This window comes from Aphelocoma coerulescens, chromosome 2 (genome assembly GCF_041296385.1).
Source record: "Aphelocoma coerulescens isolate FSJ_1873_10779 chromosome 2, UR_Acoe_1.0, whole genome shotgun sequence".
In the NCBI taxonomy this organism is placed as follows: domain Eukaryota; kingdom Metazoa; phylum Chordata; class Aves; order Passeriformes; family Corvidae; genus Aphelocoma; species Aphelocoma coerulescens.
In genome coordinates, this window is record NC_091015.1 from 92,878,121 (window position 1) to 92,895,597 (window position 17,477).

At 42.2% G+C, this 17,477-nt stretch overlaps 1 protein-coding gene, 1 long non-coding RNA gene and 1 other non-coding gene across 11 annotated transcripts in view; 1 reads left to right on the plus strand and 2 right to left on the minus strand.

The window, feature by feature from the left end:
- Positions 1-363: 363 nt before the first annotated feature.
- On the minus strand, positions 364-4,871 carry LOC138105818 (uncharacterized). 3 transcript variants are annotated; one of them, XR_011148707.1, is made up of 3 exons: positions 4,323-4,871; positions 4,129-4,227; positions 364-625 (listed from the first exon to the last, which is right to left on the minus strand). It is a non-coding gene; the product is annotated as an uncharacterized lncRNA (long non-coding RNA). The 3 variants fall into 3 exon arrangements; XR_011148706.1 differs by having other exon boundaries at positions 4,129-4,238; XR_011148705.1 differs by lacking the exon at positions 4,323-4,871 and having other exon boundaries at positions 4,129-4,296.
- LOC138106943 (small nucleolar RNA SNORD123) lies at positions 714-782 on the minus strand. The gene has a single exon (XR_011149207.1). It is a non-coding gene; the product is annotated as a small nucleolar RNA SNORD123 (small nucleolar RNA).
- Positions 4,872-5,047: 176 nt separating the features above from the next.
- The window catches only part of SEMA5A (semaphorin 5A), a 318,019-nt gene continuing 305,589 nt past the window's right edge, over positions 5,048-17,477 (plus strand). For 2 of the 7 annotated variants that reach the window (XM_069004052.1, XM_069004056.1), the window contains exon 1: positions 5,048-5,201. The gene's annotated coding sequence lies outside the window, so the exon portion shown is untranslated. Of the gene's footprint in view, positions 5,202-5,508; positions 5,735-5,788; positions 5,845-8,197; positions 8,330-17,477 lie in introns of those variants that run through there. The other 5 variants (XM_069004053.1, XM_069004057.1, XM_069004054.1 and 2 more) reach the window with 3 other exon arrangements.

The window sequence follows — 17,477 nt, forward strand, 5'->3', positions numbered from 1 at the left end:
ACAAAACTGAAGTCTAGATGAGCTCTATATCCTGAGTTTTAGACCTCTTGGCAGTGATAAAGTCATATACATATATGTGTGTGTGTGTGTGTGTGTGTGTGTGTGTGTGTGTGTGTTTGTGTGTGCTCTCTACCTAAATTCCACTTGTACTGCTGGGTGATGTAGTAACACAGGAATTCAATATTAATGACTAGGGACAAGCAGAAAGAGAGGAGCAACTAATGGATTGCTAATATATATCCTGGCTTAGTTTGAAGAGGTGTCTTGGGGCTAATATAAAAAAAAAAAAAAGAAAACTTAAATTAAAATTTAAGTCTGTATAAGAAAGTTGTGTAAGGCAGCAGAATATATTACCATCCAAAGTAGAGTGAAAAAACCCAAATATTTTTATTATGTATTAATTTAAAAATCTGTGAATCTTGATTCAAATTTAATAGCCCTTTTGTCTTAGGTTTGCAACTTTACATCATTTCAGTCTAAATTCTGACCTATGTAAGAGACCAGAGTTATTAATATTTCCTATTATTTCTACTCCTCCAACTTTATGACTGGATTTCTCCAAGGCATTCTTCATTTTCACTCCTATCTTCCTCTTCAGTTTGAAAGTATCAGTTCAGGGAATTGGCTGAAAGATAGAAAAACAGACACATAAAAATTGTTTGACTGACGGTATTCATTTTAAAATATTCTTTTTTTCCTGAAGGAGATATGAAGGTGAATCAGGAAATGGATGGCATTTTCAGATCACATGAATCAGTACCCAAGAACTCATCATTTTCACCAAATATCTAACTACTTTTAGGGACTTTAAGTTAGACAGCCCTTATTTAGAACTTACATAATAACTTCTTTAACTGCCTTATCTGTCAGAGACTTTAATGGAAAGAAAGCAGCAATTACTAAAAATCAGCTCACAGATTTATAAATGCAAGTGCACATATATTTTTATTATATAGCTTTGCTGAAAGTATCTTATGCATTCATAAAAATAAACCATTTTGTTTATAAAGAGCCTTAATAATAGAAATGCCATGAGAAATATTATTTTGTTGTCTTTTGATCACAAATATAAACTCATCAGAAGAACATATAGATCTCAAAAGCCAAGTTTTAGACTCTCATCTAGCTTTCCCTAATTCATAGATATTATGGAGAACAGTCAGTTTAACCTTCAAATACAGCACATAACACAAGACAGTAATTTAATGGAAAACAGCATAGTTTGTAACTATTGGCATTTTTTCCCCTATGATTTAAATCAAGTATTGCAATGGTGTCTTTTGCTAAGACAATTAAAATTATGCTCAGTCTGACCTAGCCCTGTGTCTGCAACTGGGCACACAGCTACAGCCTTTCGTGGCCTGCTTTTTAGCAGTGTCCTTCCCTACCAGACCTATCTGAGGACAAGGATGGCAAACTTAAATCCTCTGGGTCATCTGCTTCCCTGGGATGAAGACGTCATTCCTATTTTTACATATAACAATATCACAGGTGCCTGGTATTTAAATATGGCAGCCTCATGGTGATCCAGCCTTGGAAGATGATGCTGCTCAATGCAGGCGGGAATGCTAAGGGCTCGCTCAACTCAAATGAAGCAGGGCAAATACTTTCCTGAATCTCAGTGGGAAAGAAGGAAAAAACAGTAATGTAGATCTGATGATTAGGTATTTCAACAACGTCATGTAAGTCAGGTGAATTCAAGACACCAGACTGCACAAACTCTCTGTTCTTTAGCATTGGTTCAGGAAAGGCAGCTTTTTTGTGTGCACCATCCTCCTGCCTGGTCTGCTCTGGAAAGGCTCTGGTCACCAGTAGGGTTTCTCCTAAATAATAAATGATGTGTTTAAAAAACACAAAAGTAGGCAATTAACTGTGAGACTTCAAAGTTTTCCTCTGCCTGTTTCTCATGAACTAAACAAAAATGACTAATGTTTTCAATGGTCTGGAAAAAGCAACATGCAGTGGTAATAAAGACTTTGAACTCTGTGATCGTGAAGCAAGCAAAGTCCTTTCCCTATGATGGAAGCATAACTCAGGGCTCAGTTTTACTGAAGCTAACACCTTCTTCCTTTTCTTTCTTTTTTTTTTTTTCTTTTTAACCCAACTTAAACTTTCAATTTACTGTATCTGACTTTGTTTTTCTAAATGGTGAGAGATGCTTACTATCCAAGGTTCTTTTGATGGGTAACGTGAAGACAGGCCTTCCCTTACACTGTGACTTTCCCACCTAAACAGATGGAAATCCACCCCCTTCCCTGCTTTCTAACACTCCTTATATCCTGCCACCACAGGAATGAGCTGAAATCTGGCTTCCCACCAAACTGGCCAAAAGCCTGAAGGTGCTGTGCAGCCTTTCCTCTTCCAACTGCAGTACCTTTACTGCTTCCACATGCTACCATCCCTTAATATGCTGGGCTCTATTTTGTTGGAAGGAGAGATCAAAAATTACTATCAGTGAGAAATACAATGTCAGGAAAATACAAGGCAGAGGAAGAGGATGAGCTCCATACTAGAAGAAAAGCTGGATGGGATGGACTTGGTCTTCTGAGAGGTTTCTTTTTTTTTCCCTTCCTTAAAACAGATAGCAGAGCTTCTCCTGCTGCTTTCTCCCTTGCCTTTAGCATAATATTCCTAGATTATATTAGAATATCTTTAATTATTTTGGATATAGTAACACACTGAGGCTTAGCCTAGGATTGAGACATCACTGTGCAATTTGTGAAGAAACAAAAAACCCTCAGCGCCTACTTGCAAGGGTACATCTGGGGATTGCATCGCCTAAAATGGCTAGGCTCACTCACTCAACTCATCTGGTTTAACTCTATCATTTAGACATAGCACAGAGTTACATGTAAGATTAAAAATGTTACATTTTGGACCTTTATTTCAAACATGGTTAATCTCACAGGCATTTTCAGACATCTTTGCCCTTGAGCTTCTCAAATAAAATTAAATAAAATTAAGCATTGACATCATTACTCTTCTTCCATGAAACTAGTATTGAGCTATGAAGTGCATGACTTAAAAGCTCTGGGGCTGATACAGAGTCAATATGATTCCAGTGGAATTTTTCTTAGAATGTACTGTATGCCATTAACACAGCATGACATAAAGATATAAATGTGGTGAGTTTTGATAGGTTTTTTTGCTGGCAGTTGGTTTTGGATACTCAGTGCTTACTTTTCACAGATAAAATAAGGATGTTTTATTTTTTTCACACAGCACTTGGAAAAATAAATATATCTCCTCTTTAAAAAGAAACTCTAAATGTATTGTACTAGGTGGAGATACATAAAAAGTGTGGAACTTGTTGATGTGAAGAAATATGTCTTAATAATACTCCAAAGAAATTAACAGATACATGAATCATCTTATATCTGCACTTACTTTGACGGCAACTTTTAGATGTAAAATGAATTCTTATATTTCTGTACAAGTATTTTCTGTATTGGAAGGAAATCACATGAGAAAGTGACCCCAGGCATTACAGTAATTACAGTAGTGGCTTATCAAACTTATTGTTATAAATAAGGAAACATCCTTGACTGTCAGGGTTACATGACTTTATGAAAAAAAAAAAAAAAAAAGTTTGGCCTTTAGTATTTGGGTTGTTATTTTTAATACCAACAAGTAATCAGAAGGAATGTTCCAAATCCCAGGACTTCATTTTTAACGATAATTTCAAACTTTTGTTAATGTTTCTACTTGAACAAGTTTCTTTTATATCCTAGCCAAAGCAAAATTCTCCCTTGAGCTGGAAGTTTAAGGCAATTTGGATTTGCAGCATTTGGCTTGCTGATAAATTTTGATGCTAGTTGTTTTAATTAGCTAATTTTTATACGATTACTCTAGCAAGGATCAATTCCATGGTTTTATTTGTTTTAATAAACTCTTACGCTTTTAGTCTTCTAAATGGAGGTCTTGCTGCGAACAACGAAAGTCAGTTTCTGTCGCAGCTTGTAGTAGAAACGCTCAAATGCTGTCATAAAAGAAAAACACAACTCTGATGGAATTAATTACAGTGCACACACGAACAAAAATAACCTCCTGGTTTAATACAGGTGAGCTGACAAAACACAAAGGCATGCGCCGAAATCCCGGTGAGCGCGAAAATGCGAACGCACGTACCTGGGGGAGATGCCTGCGCGCCCCGGCTGCAGCCCCGCGCTGCCACGTCTTACTGTCCCACGCACGCCCCGGGACCTTTACAGAGGACTCTCCCAGGGCCTGGAAATGAACTTTTGGGGCTGACACGTCGATCGTGCCATGGGGGGAGGGAGGGGACTGGAGGGGGCGGAGAGGGATTCGCCGGAGGCTCTTACGTGGCGGCACAAATGTCAGCACCGGGTCCCCTGCGCAGCGGGGCCGGGGCCGCTGGTGCGGGGCTCCTGTTGCCTACGTGGTTCCACGCCGGACCCCGGAGACGCGGGGCCGGAACATTGGGGCTGGCTGACTGACTGCGGCATGGCGTGTGAGGGGTGAGGAGACCCGGCAGGCGCGCAGCTTGGGAGCTCCTGTGGCGATCCCGTGCCCCTTCCGTCCGGGGCAGCCGCTGGCGCCCGGCTCTCCTTCGCCTCCTCTACGTGCTGCTCCCCGCTTTTGGTACATTCCCCTGGCCCCGGAGCCGCGGGCAGCGGCGGCACTGCCCGTGTCCCACCGCCTCCCCTCCCTCCTGCTGTCGCTGGCTGCAGCTCGCCGGGATTTGTTGTGCTTAGTTGTACTGGCGCTGGGGCGCCCCTGCTCAGATCTGATGGTAAAGGAGCAGCCTCAGGTCATGTTTTTGTGAGCTGCGGTGATTAAGGAATAAAAGGAAATAAAAAACCCAAACCCCAAGGACAAATATCTCAACCAGTTGCAACTTCTCAGCTGGCCCGGAGGGGGGAGCGCGGGGGAGGGCAAGGAGTAATGCGGGATCGCCCCAGCCCGGGGCAGCGCCGGCTGCGGGACGAGCCGCGCCGCGCACCGCATCGCCGGGGCCGGGCGGCCGTGGCTGCTCCGCCCCCGCGGCGGGGCGCTGGGTCCGGCCGCCGGGCGAGGCGCGCAGCTGCCGCGCCGCAAACTTGGTGGGAGCGAGCGGAGCCCGGGCGGCTCGGCGGGGCTGCGGCCATGGTGGCGTGAGGCGGCAGCGGGCATCAGTGCGGCGGCGGAGCCCCCGCCCGCCCGCTCGCTCGCCCGCGGCAAGCAGCCCACGGCGCCTCCAGGTAACCCCTGCCGGCCCCTCTCCCCTCCTCGCCGGGCTCGGGCTGCGGGCGGCGGCGCTTTCGGAGCGCCGCGGGCACTGCGCGTTCCCGGGCGCCCTGTCCGTGACCGGCGACGCCTCGCTGGGCGCCGCGGGGCTGCGCCCCTGTGTCCGCCGGGCGCTCCGGGGGGCTGGGAGGCCGGGAGGGCTGGGGTCCGGGTGGGCGCGGCGGCAGGGTGCCGGCAGGGGGAGCCGGCAGCGCGGCGGAGCGCAGCGGCCGCCGGGCACTGGTGCCGGGGAGCGCTGCCGGCGCTCGGAGCCCGTCTCGGGCATTGCCCGGCCCCACCCCCGAAAGTCCACCGAGCCTTTCAGACGGGCGGCCGTTCTCCCCGAAGACGGTGCTGTTTGCTCGGGACCAGAAAAACAGACGGGCAGGCTGCCGCATCTCCAGCGGGGCTGGAACCCGGACCGCGGGTGCTCCGCGCAGCGGGACCCCCGCGCCGCTCTTGCCCTCGGTCGCGCCCGCCGGAGCGTGTTCTCAGCCAGCAGAGTGAGGTGCGTTGCTGTCGCTGAGCCCCGGCTGCGGAGAAGCAGCCGCTGGCTCCGGAACGTTTCGGAGGGGTTTTATCACACTTCAGCGAGTGAAGTTTGCTCAGGCTCATCTGGTGAGAGAAGTGGCGTGGAAGGCACCGGCAGTTGTGTGAGAAACGTGGGTTTTCAGTGTGATGTTTGCGTAGTATGATTTGAATCCCCTATCTTCTTTATTCTCGCTGTTACTTAACTGGACTGCCTTCGGTCTGTGGCGTGACTGTATTTCGGCACTTTCTGAATTGGGGAGTTTGAGTTTACCATTCTGCAACGATGCAGATGGAAACACCTCAATCCGTTGTATACATCTATCATTCTGTGAGGTTTGCTTACAGATAAATGACAACTATTAGGGTTTGTTTTATCATTCCAGATGCTGAGTGTACATTGTAGACTGACACAACGATAATCTGCCCGGGATTATTCCTGGGGGGCAGCTGGAGTGGGGGGAGCTGTCAGTGCATCTGTTCCTTCAGCAAACCGGGCTATTGGCAGGAGAGGTCTGTGCATGCAGGCACACGCAGCCTTGTGAAGATGGTTAGAATTTGCAAGATTATAGCTGAGAAAGACATCCTAAAACTAAAACATGTTGTTAAAGTTATAGTGATAGCATGTTCCGGGAGCCCTAAGGTAGTGTGTCTGAAGATCCTACTTTCTGAAAGCTGACAAACCACCCTTGGTTTGAATTTTGGTGTAAAAGGCTGATGTGATGCTAGCCCAGCTAGAGTGCTGTAAAGTAGATTTTTTTTCATAGTGGAAATTGCACTCAAATCTTACTTCTAGCAGTTTGAGCATCTCCTGGTTGTTATTATATAAGGCTGACTCAGTTCAGTAAAGTTTGACTTAGAATTGTTGAACTTGGTGATGTCATATATATAACACATACTCAATCAAAAGTGTATTGCTGCCTTGAAAGGCTGAGGTATGGCCTTGGGTACTTTGCTTAGTCTAGAGAAAGATTTTGGTAGATTTCTGGATTTTGTGCTGTGTTCCCACCTTCCTCTCCAGCAGGTACTAATAATATAACTTTATTACATTTACTAATGAATTCATCTAATTTTCTTATTTTAATGCTGAACAGCTGTGAGGAGTCCTGCTGAGAGCTAAGGTTTTGCTCTGGAGTGTGGCAATTTACTTCTCTGTTCGAGAGGTTGTTTTGAACTAAGTAGTGTAAACACTGGCTTCTGAGTTGTACTGCTTATTCCTTGGGATGTTGTAACAGATTTGTTTTGGTTGACAAAGCTGAGGGCATTAATATCTGAAGTGTCTCATTTCTTTTAATCTTTAACTAGTGCTGTTTTCATAAAATACTTACAGGTAGTAGGAGTGCCTGTGCACTTTGTAATGATCCATAAACATGGTTGTAGCATGTTTGTTGCACTCATTTCCTGTTGGGCAGAGATGCAGAGGGTGGTAACTGTGTATCTCTGCTGTTTTCGGAAGAAAGAGTTGTGTGGTCGTTTGTTTTTCACTTTCTTCTCCCCCAGCTACTTAGGGAAACCACGTGGATTCTGACTTCTGTTGATATAGTCTTGCACAGACGCAGGATTTTCAATGAATGAAGTTCATTACTTTTCAGGGAGTAACTGTACGCTACAATCTATGAACTGCAGAAATACAACATAAGCCTCCTGCAAATTTTGGCTTTTGTGTTAGAGGTTGCATGCAGGAATTCAGCCAAGGGGAGCAGCTGAGCTCCTGGAGGTGAGCAGGAGCAGAGAGACCCATTTCTGCCCTCTGGGCTGCAACAGTTTTATCAGCAGTGTTGGCTGGGTCTGATTTCTGTGCTGTAGGACACGTAAGTGGATAGCTGATAGTACTATCAGTGGATAGTAGGTGTGTACTACCAGTACTATCTGTTGATAGTGGGGAGGAGGGTGTGTGAAATCCGATACTGTGCTACTTCATGTAAAGCAGTGTCTAGTAATTGGTTAATATGTTGTGATGATGGACTTCTGAATAGCAGTGAAACGCGATTTAGCTTTAGATTTAACATCTGGTTTATAAAATTTTGATACGCTCTTGATGTTTGGTAATGTGTGTTCTGAAGTTACTATGGCTCCTGAGATGAATTGCTATTGCTGTGGCCATAATTAGAGGAAGCGGCACTGAGGAGCTTCTCCTTTTCTGTAACATCATTTTATGGAAATGTTTAATGGGCATTCTTGTCAATGTGGAGTTCTCCAAATTATTGTTAATCCGTCTGTTTCTCTTTATTATCATCCTTTTATGCTCTTTGGCATGAGTATACATTCCTATTTGGAAACAGTGTTAAGTTACGGCCTATATGTTCCTTCTCTCCTAATGAGTTTTGCAAAGCTGTAGCTGATTCAAAAGAATGAGTTGTTGGGGTTTTTTGTTTTGTTTTGTTTTTGTCAAACACTATAAACGTTTCTCAAACTGACCCTTTTGAGGTATGTTTGCCAATTATTGGCGGTAGGCTGGATTTAATTTCCAGGCTGCAGCATTGCAGCTGTGACCCGTGAAAGGCAGGTGGCACTCTGCTCTCTGCAGTTCTTACAGACACCTGGGGAACGCCACAGCCCGAGCTGTGCATTTCAGGTACGGTTTGCGTTAAATCTGTTGTTGCTGAAACGGCAAATTGTTGTTTTTTTTTTTTTTTAAAAAAAAAGGTTGGGGCTTTTATTTTAGTTTTCTTTGTAAATTTGTTCTATGATATATTTAAGAAATTTTCCAGTTTGCATCCAACTATAGCACATTTGCTTAACATTTGTCAGGAAGGTAGCAAATGTAAACCAAGTTAATGATCCCCAAACTGCAGTCTAATTAGTGTCCTCTTGATTTTTTTGCTAGAATGTATACTACAAACTATGAAGCACTCAAATCTTGTCATTTGGTGGATTTGTTCATGCATCTATTCTCAAATTTATGTTTTCCCTCGGGTACTTTGATGCAATCCAATTGTCTGCTGTGTAGTATCAACTCTTTATCTCCATACATAAATATATTAATAAAATAAATCTTCATTTGGGGAGATTGATTTTGGAAGAAATTTCCTGGTGTCCGAGTATATATTAGAAAGTCAGGCAACTCACAAAAAAGCTGATGTTTGCCAGTGATAGCAGCAGAAAACTGGGGTTGATACATAGTCTGCACCGAGGCCTTTGCAGTGAAACTCTTGAATTTAACTCAACTGTTGAAACTTATCTTTTCAAATATTATCTTTCCTTTGCCAACAGTTTGAACGACTTGTTCAGAAAGTTTAAATGCTGTGTAGCATGTCAGCTACGCTATCATTTCCAGACTTATCTCCAATTTGCTTATCTGTGTTATGAAATTTCTTGCGTGACAGCCAGATAACACAGCTTTTCATTCCTTTTCCATTTTTTTAAAAAATCAGGATATATCCCTGCACTCCATTATACCTTAGAATTGTTGGATCTTAATTTCTGACAGAACTGCTCAATCTTTTCATGGTTACCAACCTCAGTGATGGAGATTAGTTTAGTTTAGGGCACATTGATTGAGTAGCTCTGAATCTTTGGCATATGATATTTTGATTTTTTAATCCCTTGCTACATTAATAGCAACATGCATCCATTTAGCAGTATTTTTTTGGTTTAGGAGAAGTCTCAGAGAAATTATAACTTAGAAAATGCTGAAATGCAGCCTGTTACTCTCCTCTCTCTGTGTAATATTGGGATGCATTATTAGACATTACTAAATACATGTGATGAATGAATTAGAGAACATGTGATGGCTGCAGGATTGGCTTATAATGTGAATTGGGTGGGATGGAAAAATGGGCTTTACTGTGAGATCTTCCCACTTCTTTTCCCCACCTCTCTCCAAATTTCAAAACTGAGCTGCTATCTTTGGTGCTGTTGTCCTCTGAATTGCTAGTCTAGTTGGACACCCAGAATGCTATTGAAATGTGGTTTCTGGTTAGACCTAGGTTTAACTGGGAATCAGGAATGCTTAATATAAAATTAACTGTAAGGCCTCTGTAGCTAGGGGGAGAATATTTTAATAATTTTGGGCCCTGTCTTCTGACCCACAGTAATCTTATTGCTGAATCAGTCATTTCTAGTACTGGTGAACTCCACAGACAAAGGCATGTGAATGAGTACTTGTTTGTAATTTTAAAAACTATTAGGCAGTTGTTCTTCAGTGTAGTTTCTTCAACATAAAGTCACTTCAGAAATTCCTGTTGCCTTTTTCTTTCACTGTCTACAAGTTTTTTCACCATCTGTGTCATTTCAGTGACCGGCTTTCACTGGAAGCCCACTAACATTTGCATTGCCAAACCCCCCTAGTTATGAAGGGCACCCTGGGAGCATGGCTGAAATGACCTTGTTGTGGGAGAAAATGTGTGGGATGAAATGTTAATGTTGACCCTGTCTGATAGTGACATCGCCAAGTACTTGAGGAAGAACTCCTGGCCATGCCAGTTACAGGTCATGTGTATTGCTTTGTGTGTCTCAAAATCTGGCAGAATTTTAGGGTTTTTTAGTAAGTCATAGTCAAAGCTGAAGACTGTGAAAAGAGATTATCCACAGTCATTGGGCTGTTACATTACTTGAGTTCAGTTGCTGATGGTCTCTTCTCTTGATGGTCTCACTTGCTTTCTTATTCTGAACTTGCAATAGGGATATATGGTTGTTTTCTTAGTTTTTGTCATATAAACTGCGTGTGTGTATTCCAAATTTTGGCTGCTTCTCATGCTCCAGTGCTCGCTTTTCCTTGTTGCTTTTTAAACCTAAGCAATGATACTGAAATGTCTAGGAGACAGTACGAACACAAAATTGCTACTAGTGTCTGATGGTATCTTACCCAGTGTTGCACAATGGGACCCCTAGCTTAGCCAAAAGATGGGATTTCAGCTTTGGACAGTTTTCTGATAGTGCCCTTCAAGGCAGATCAACCTGAGGTAGGCCAAGAGCCTGATAATTCTTATGGTCCTCCTCAGTAGCCGTGATGCTGAAGTTGCTAAAGATGATGTTGGTGCTGCTGTTGTGTGTTGTGCTCATTTTCTGACACTATAAATCCACGTCCTGGCTCTCGATAAAATACTTCAGAAAACCCAACCAACCAGAAAACTCCCTTTATTCCTGTCCTCTATTAGCAACTTCTCTTTGTGACCTGAAGGCCATGGTATGCTCTGTTTCCTGAAGGCAGGCAGATATAGATGGAGGGTGCTGTGCTGTCAGAGAGTGCTGTTGTAGTTTGTTGTCCTCCTTGGCAATTCTGGGACTGTGTCAGTCAGTTGCCTACTGGGTCCTTTTAGTTGTGCCAGCATAGCTATTTGTGTGGAACCACAGTGTAAGGGAACTGATTCTTTTAAACTTTGCCTTTGAAGTACCCATGGCCCCGATCCCAGTAAGGCCCCCTAGGTGCTGGTCTCACTGTAACTGCAGGTGTGCATTGACTATTGTCAGGTGAGGAAGGAGGGGAGAGGAGGATTGTGTGTGCAGAATAAAATTTGGATTGGTCCCTCAAATAACATGGAAATGTGTAGGATTTTGCCTGAGTGGTTTAGAGTGTATCCAGACAGCTTTTTGTGATGTCAGCTTTATATCAGGCAGCAAGCTCTGTTGTGGAGGCTGCAAATGGGCTGAGGCACAGCTGTATGCCTGTCTTCACCAGCAGTCTAAACTCACCTCCTGAGGAGTGAGGTACCTGAGAGGCAACGCCTCGTTGCATTGCCCTTGAGTGTGGCAGAAGTGGGGAAATTCAGGGTAATAACCTGTTAAATACTGAAATTCAGTCTTCCAGAGCTTGTCTGCCAGACCTTACTCTATTCAAAAATGATCATGGATTCTGATACATGCTGCTGGAATTGACAGTACAAAGCCGCAAAACCCTTCTACATTTATGTGCCAGGAGCATGAGTTCACGTGTACCGTTCTAGAGACATGCAAGAGGTGAAGCTGGTGTTTGTGGAAAGAAAAACTTCTCTTGACGCATATGGATAGAAGTCTTAAAATGCTGCTACCCTGGGCTCTGGAGGCTTGTCTAACTGATGTAATTCTGTTGTAAATCTTGGTCAGAGTTTACAGGCTTTCTTGAATTGTCCAAGAAAGTTGCTAGATTTTCCAGTTTATCTTCTTTGCTTTCCTAAGCACATAGCGTCAGACTCTTTACCTAAGCATTAGTTAAATTTTTAGTATAGAAGGCAAATCAGTGAAGCCTGGGCATCATCCTTTAATGGCTGGCTACAAAAAAAAAGGTGAAACTAGCAACAACCGGAAAAAGAGAGATCTGGGCTCTAGAGCTGAATTGCTGTGCTTTTTGCCATTGTTGTCTGTTGTTTTAAATTAAATTAATGGTCTGGGTGGAGGAACTTGATTTTTTCCATCAGTATTCTTTCTTTAAGGGAGTTTGCAAGTAGCTTTGATTAGAACATTCCTTTTTTGCTCACTTATCTATAACTGTCAGGAGAGATTGTTTTGCAAATTTATTTAATCTGAAGGTCAATGAGATCAGTGTCGAATTTTGAAGAAAAATAATCTTGAACTAAACACTTAATTCTGATATTTAACTTGAGTCTTTATATTTTTCTCTCAAACCCATAACCATAAAGTGCTCTTAAAATAACTTGAGCAAACATTATTTTTCTTAGAGTACCCCTGTGAACTCATTGCTGGCAGTGGCTATCTGCCTCTTGGGAAAAGGACACATTAGTCTTTTATAGGATGACTGTTGACAAAGCTTGTCCTTCAGCTTCACTTGTAGAGCTGCTGTGTTGTAATTGCTTATTTTTACCAGAAGGCTAAAAAAAGAACTAGTTTGTTGCAGAGGCATATCACTAATATTTTAATAAATGGAAATACAAGACTTGTTTAACTGGAAATGTAGGGAGCTCTGTTTGTTTGTGGGGAACAATTCATGTGCTTAACTTACCTTTCAGATTTACTGTGAATTCTGTATAAACCAGACCTGATTTCTAGTTCCATGTATTTGTTTATTTTTGGGATTTAGCATTTCCCTTAAAAAAGGCATTTAAACAAGAGGTTTGGTTTTTTTTCCCCTGCTACTCTTTTCAACCTTGATCTTTTTTATAAGCCCCAAATTTCTAACAATGCCAACACTGAAAATTTTGAAAATGGCATTAAAAGTGAGTGGAGCAGTTGACACCAGGCCTTTTCCTAGCTCTCTGCACAAGCTGGCACCTTCAAAGACTTACCTGTAGCCATAGATGTAGTTTAGAGAACCTGATTATAGGTGAAACCTGAGGATCTAGAGATTTCTGGTTTTAACTAGCAGCTTTAGTTTGCTTCTTGCTAAGCTGGGGGCTTGTCTTCTCTTGCCACTTTCTGTATTATGAAAAGTGTTGCTTTATGGTGTCTGAGTACCTTGTCTCCTTGATTATTTGGTGACTAAAACTTTCTAAGCCTTATAAGAAATTTTGCATGTGTTAAATGTTTTTGCTTCCACATAAAAACTTATTTTCTACAAATCAATCTTCGTTTGAAGAAGAGTGTTTCTGTGTTTGCATTAGTATCTATAGATAATTGATAATTTGAATGATCGGTCTTCAAAAAAAACTGTCTGTTCCTGAATATCACTTGTGTTGTCTTGTAGGTACTTCTAATGCCGTCTTTCATCCCAAAACATTGAGAAAAAAACACAACCTTTGGCTTCATAAGAGCATCTGGGTTTACTTCCATAATTGTATCACTTGTCCTACGAACATTAGGGTTGTGTTAACTAGAACGCTCATAGGAGCCTTACTATTGTGACTGAGTTGTGAGGATTTGACTTCACAAGACTTAGTATTATGTTGTTCAGGTTTACGTGTCATACTGTGACGGAAAGGAGTTTGGAATTGCTCTTGCAGTCAGCTGACTAGGGAGAAAGTGATGAGCAGAAGATCTGGACCCTTCAGCTTTAGCAATGGCAACTGGTATATAAACTAGTAGTTTCTTCTTCTGAAATGTTTCATTTGGCTTCTTTTTGCCAGAGTAGTTCCCAAGATTCACCATTTAAACAGAATTTGGGCTTATAAGTGGAGTCATTATGTTGCAAAATGTGGAATAGGTAAAATTTTCTCAAAAAAGAATGTTCATTGATGTTTCATCCTTGTATACTTTCAAGCCTAGTCAACGAGAAGGGAGATTTAATGCATGAAACAGATGGCAGCTAACAGGCAAGCTCTAAGTGATGTCCAGGTGTTAGAAGAACAAATTACTTGTTGGTAGAGTTGCCTTGTTAAGGATTAGGGCTTGACATGCTTCAGTGATCTCAGACCTAGGGGGAGGTTAACAAACCTTGGGAAGAAGGATGTCCACCACTGATAGGGGACACACAGAATGCAGAATTTAAGGGCCACAAAGACATCTGGCGGAACTCCCAAGACAATGAAGAAACTAACAAAGCCAACTCAGCATCTGTGCTGAAATCAGCTCTGTCTGGGTAAAAGGTAATTCTGGCAGGGGCAGATTGCAGCCACCAACTCACAGACCACCAACCCAAGAAACCCAGCGACTCAAAAGAAGAGAAACACTGAGCGCGGGACTAATTAGCGTGGGAAGCAAGAGAATCATTTACCAATAGAAGATAGAATACTAATTAATAAGAGAATTATGTAACTTGTAGCCAAGGAACACTAAAAAAATCTCTGTTTGCTAAAATGTATAAATAGTAAAAAGTTTTGATAGTTGGTGTGCTTGATTTGTGTAGTATCACCGAGCACCCAGGCTTGTGCAGCTCTGAAATAAATAATCAATACCTCTTTTGAGTGTGTAATTATTGGCTTGTTTCACACTGGGTAATGAATCCAGTTTTTCTGGACAACATTTACATGTTGGCCCCAGGAACTCATTGACAGAGAAAGCTGTTGCATCAATTTTCCATTATCCAGTTTTTCTGGGGGTATACCTAGCTGTTCAAAACCAAATGGAAATACAGTATCCTTGCCCCAAGGCATCTACGGATGGAATCGGTTTTGTCTGGGATGATCACTCCCAGTGCGTTCCACTGTAGCTCAGCATGGGAAGTGAAGGATGCAAGTCAGTGTGCAGAATCCTTGAAATGGTAAGATACTTCTCATACTTCTGGCAGTAATATTTTCATACTTGCAGTCCTATAGAAAAGATTCTGTACACTCTGTAGTTTGTATTTAAATATCAGCTCTGAACTGTTTTCTTTAAACCTCCCTTACTTAAAGTTCTACTTCAGTAACTCCTGAAAGATTTACTGCTAACTCTTGCCAAGTTTCTAATGTTTCCAGACCTGTTGGAATGAGTCCAGAGGAGAGCAGAGCTGGAGCACCTCTCCTGTGAGGACTGATTAAGAGTTGGAGCTGTTCAGCCTGGAGAAGAGAAGGCTCTGGGGAGACCTTGTGGCACCTCACAGTGCCTAAAGGGAACCTACAAGAAATCTGAAGAGGGACTCTTCACAAGGGCATGTAATGACAGGACAAGGGGTAATGGCCTTAAGATAACAGAGGGCAGGCTTAGATTAGATATGAAGAAGAAATTCTCTGCTGTGAGTGAGGATGGTGAGGCGCTGGAACAGATTGCTCAGAGGGGTTGTGGACTCCCAGTTCCTGGAGGTGTTCAAGACCAGTCTGGATGGGGCTCTCAGTAACCTGGTCTAGTGGATGGTTCTCTGACCATGGTAGGGGGTTTGGGACTAGATGATCTACCTGAAAGGAGGTTGTAGCAATGTGGAGGTCGGCCTTTTGTCCCAGGCAACTAGCAACAGGACAAGAGGAAATGGCCTCAAGATGTGTCAGGGCAAGTTCAGGTCAGACATCAGGAAGAATTTCTTCACCGAAAGGGTGGTAAGCATCAGAGTGGGCTGTTCAGGCAAGTGGTGGAGCCACGGTTTCTGGAAGTGTTCAAGATACCACTGGATGTGGCACTTAGTGCTATGGTTTAGTAGACAAGGCGGTGTTTGGTCAAAGGTTGGACTCCATGACCTTGGAGGTCTTTTCCAACCTTAATGATTCTATGATCTTTAAACTCCCTTCCAACCCTAGTCATTCCATGCTTTAATGATTTCGGTGTCTTATGAGTGTGGCATAAAAGTAGGCTGGAGACACAAGCTAATTGCCTTCCTCTGGCATTTCTTTTGGCTGGAAGCTGCCTGTAACCTCCAGGTGACATGTTCAGTTTGCTCAAGGTTCTGAACCATCAAAGGAAAATGAAGTATAACACATCTCTATAGTAAAACTACAGTGTTGATAGATACTTTAGCAATGTGTGATAAATGTTTCTGAATTAAGTGAAGGTTGTGCTAGACAGAACTAATTTGAGCAATAATTTCTGTGTAGTAATTGTTGGGTGGAGCTCAGTGGCCAAAATTATTCTAGCAAGATAACTGGTTCATAGTAATGTTCCCTCCTGACAGTAAAACTTATATATAATTTAAAAGAGTCATGTTAATAGTAAAATGTATCTGTGACACTTGTAATTTCCTAAAGAACTCTTTGCAAACAGAATTTATAAACTTCCTGGCTTACTCTATTAATGGTCAAAATTAACCTCACCTTACAGTTCTTACAGAGATATGTAGGGGTGCTTGTTTGGGGGTAAGCTTCCCCCCCCCCCCCCCCCCACATGCATGCATTCACCACATTTTAACAGTCTGTTCCAGTTTGTCAAGCACTGGCTAGATAATAGATAATAATCTCTTCATTTGTTTAGTCAAATTGCTGCTGTAGTATCTCACAAAGTAATAGTGGAAGGACAGAGAGGCCTTTCTGCTGGGAAGAGCTTACTGGCTTCAGTCCAGTGGCTAGTGCACAGGGCTGTTCCAAAGACAAAGTGAATTGAAACAGAGATCAGGACAGTGTTCTGATAGTTGATAGTTTTATTTTGAGCTCTGAAGAGCTCGTCTCTTTGAAGAACAAAGAAATATTGGTATCAAATATTGATTATGTGTAATATCTAAAATTCATAGACTTCTTAACTTCTTATTCTGGCGAGCTGGACTGCAGCTGAGAGTGAAGCTTTGTTGGAGAGTGAAAAAAAGTGAATAAAAGAGATGTCCTTTGAATGAATCTTTCATAACTAGTGGGATCTTTTAAAGGCAGATCTGATTAAGTGATTTAAATGGATTCAGAAAATACAATTGAATCAGAAGAATTTTCGTAAATTATGAAGTTATGTTAATTTAGATGAACCAGAAACATGGACAGGCTAATTGGACTACACGAATGTACACAGACACTTGAGGTTTTAATATACTTTTCTGAAAGCTGGTGTGAACACTTTTAAGTGCAAATGTTTTTTCATAGTTTGTCTCTGATTTGATGGTATATCTTGCCATGCACTCTTACTACAGGCTGTGATTAAGTCTCTGTGTTCTGGAAGATTTAAGTGCAGTTGTTGTGTTTTAATTTCTAAAGTCTTCAGATTCTGCTGCCTCAAACTACAGTGTAGTTCTGAAAGTGGCATCAATAGGTCCTAATATGTTATTTCAGATAAAGTGCCGTAATATGTTACTTTTGTAGGGCTCTTAATTAAAGGTTAGGTTGCTTAATGTTAATGAAGAGGTGTGGAATATTGAGGGTTGACATTTAGCTCTGCTTCATGTTAAAAAAAAATTGGAAATAAAAGTTCTGCACAGTTTATCTACATTTCAGATTAGCAATGCTAATAAATTGAGCTCTTATGCTCTGTTGAGCTCATTTTTGCTGTGTGTACATTTGAAGGCAAAGCCAAATCGGGATATCCCTTGCTTTACTGTTTAGTAATTTGGCTCAGTTCTGCTAGATCTGTCCTGTGCAGGACAATGCCTA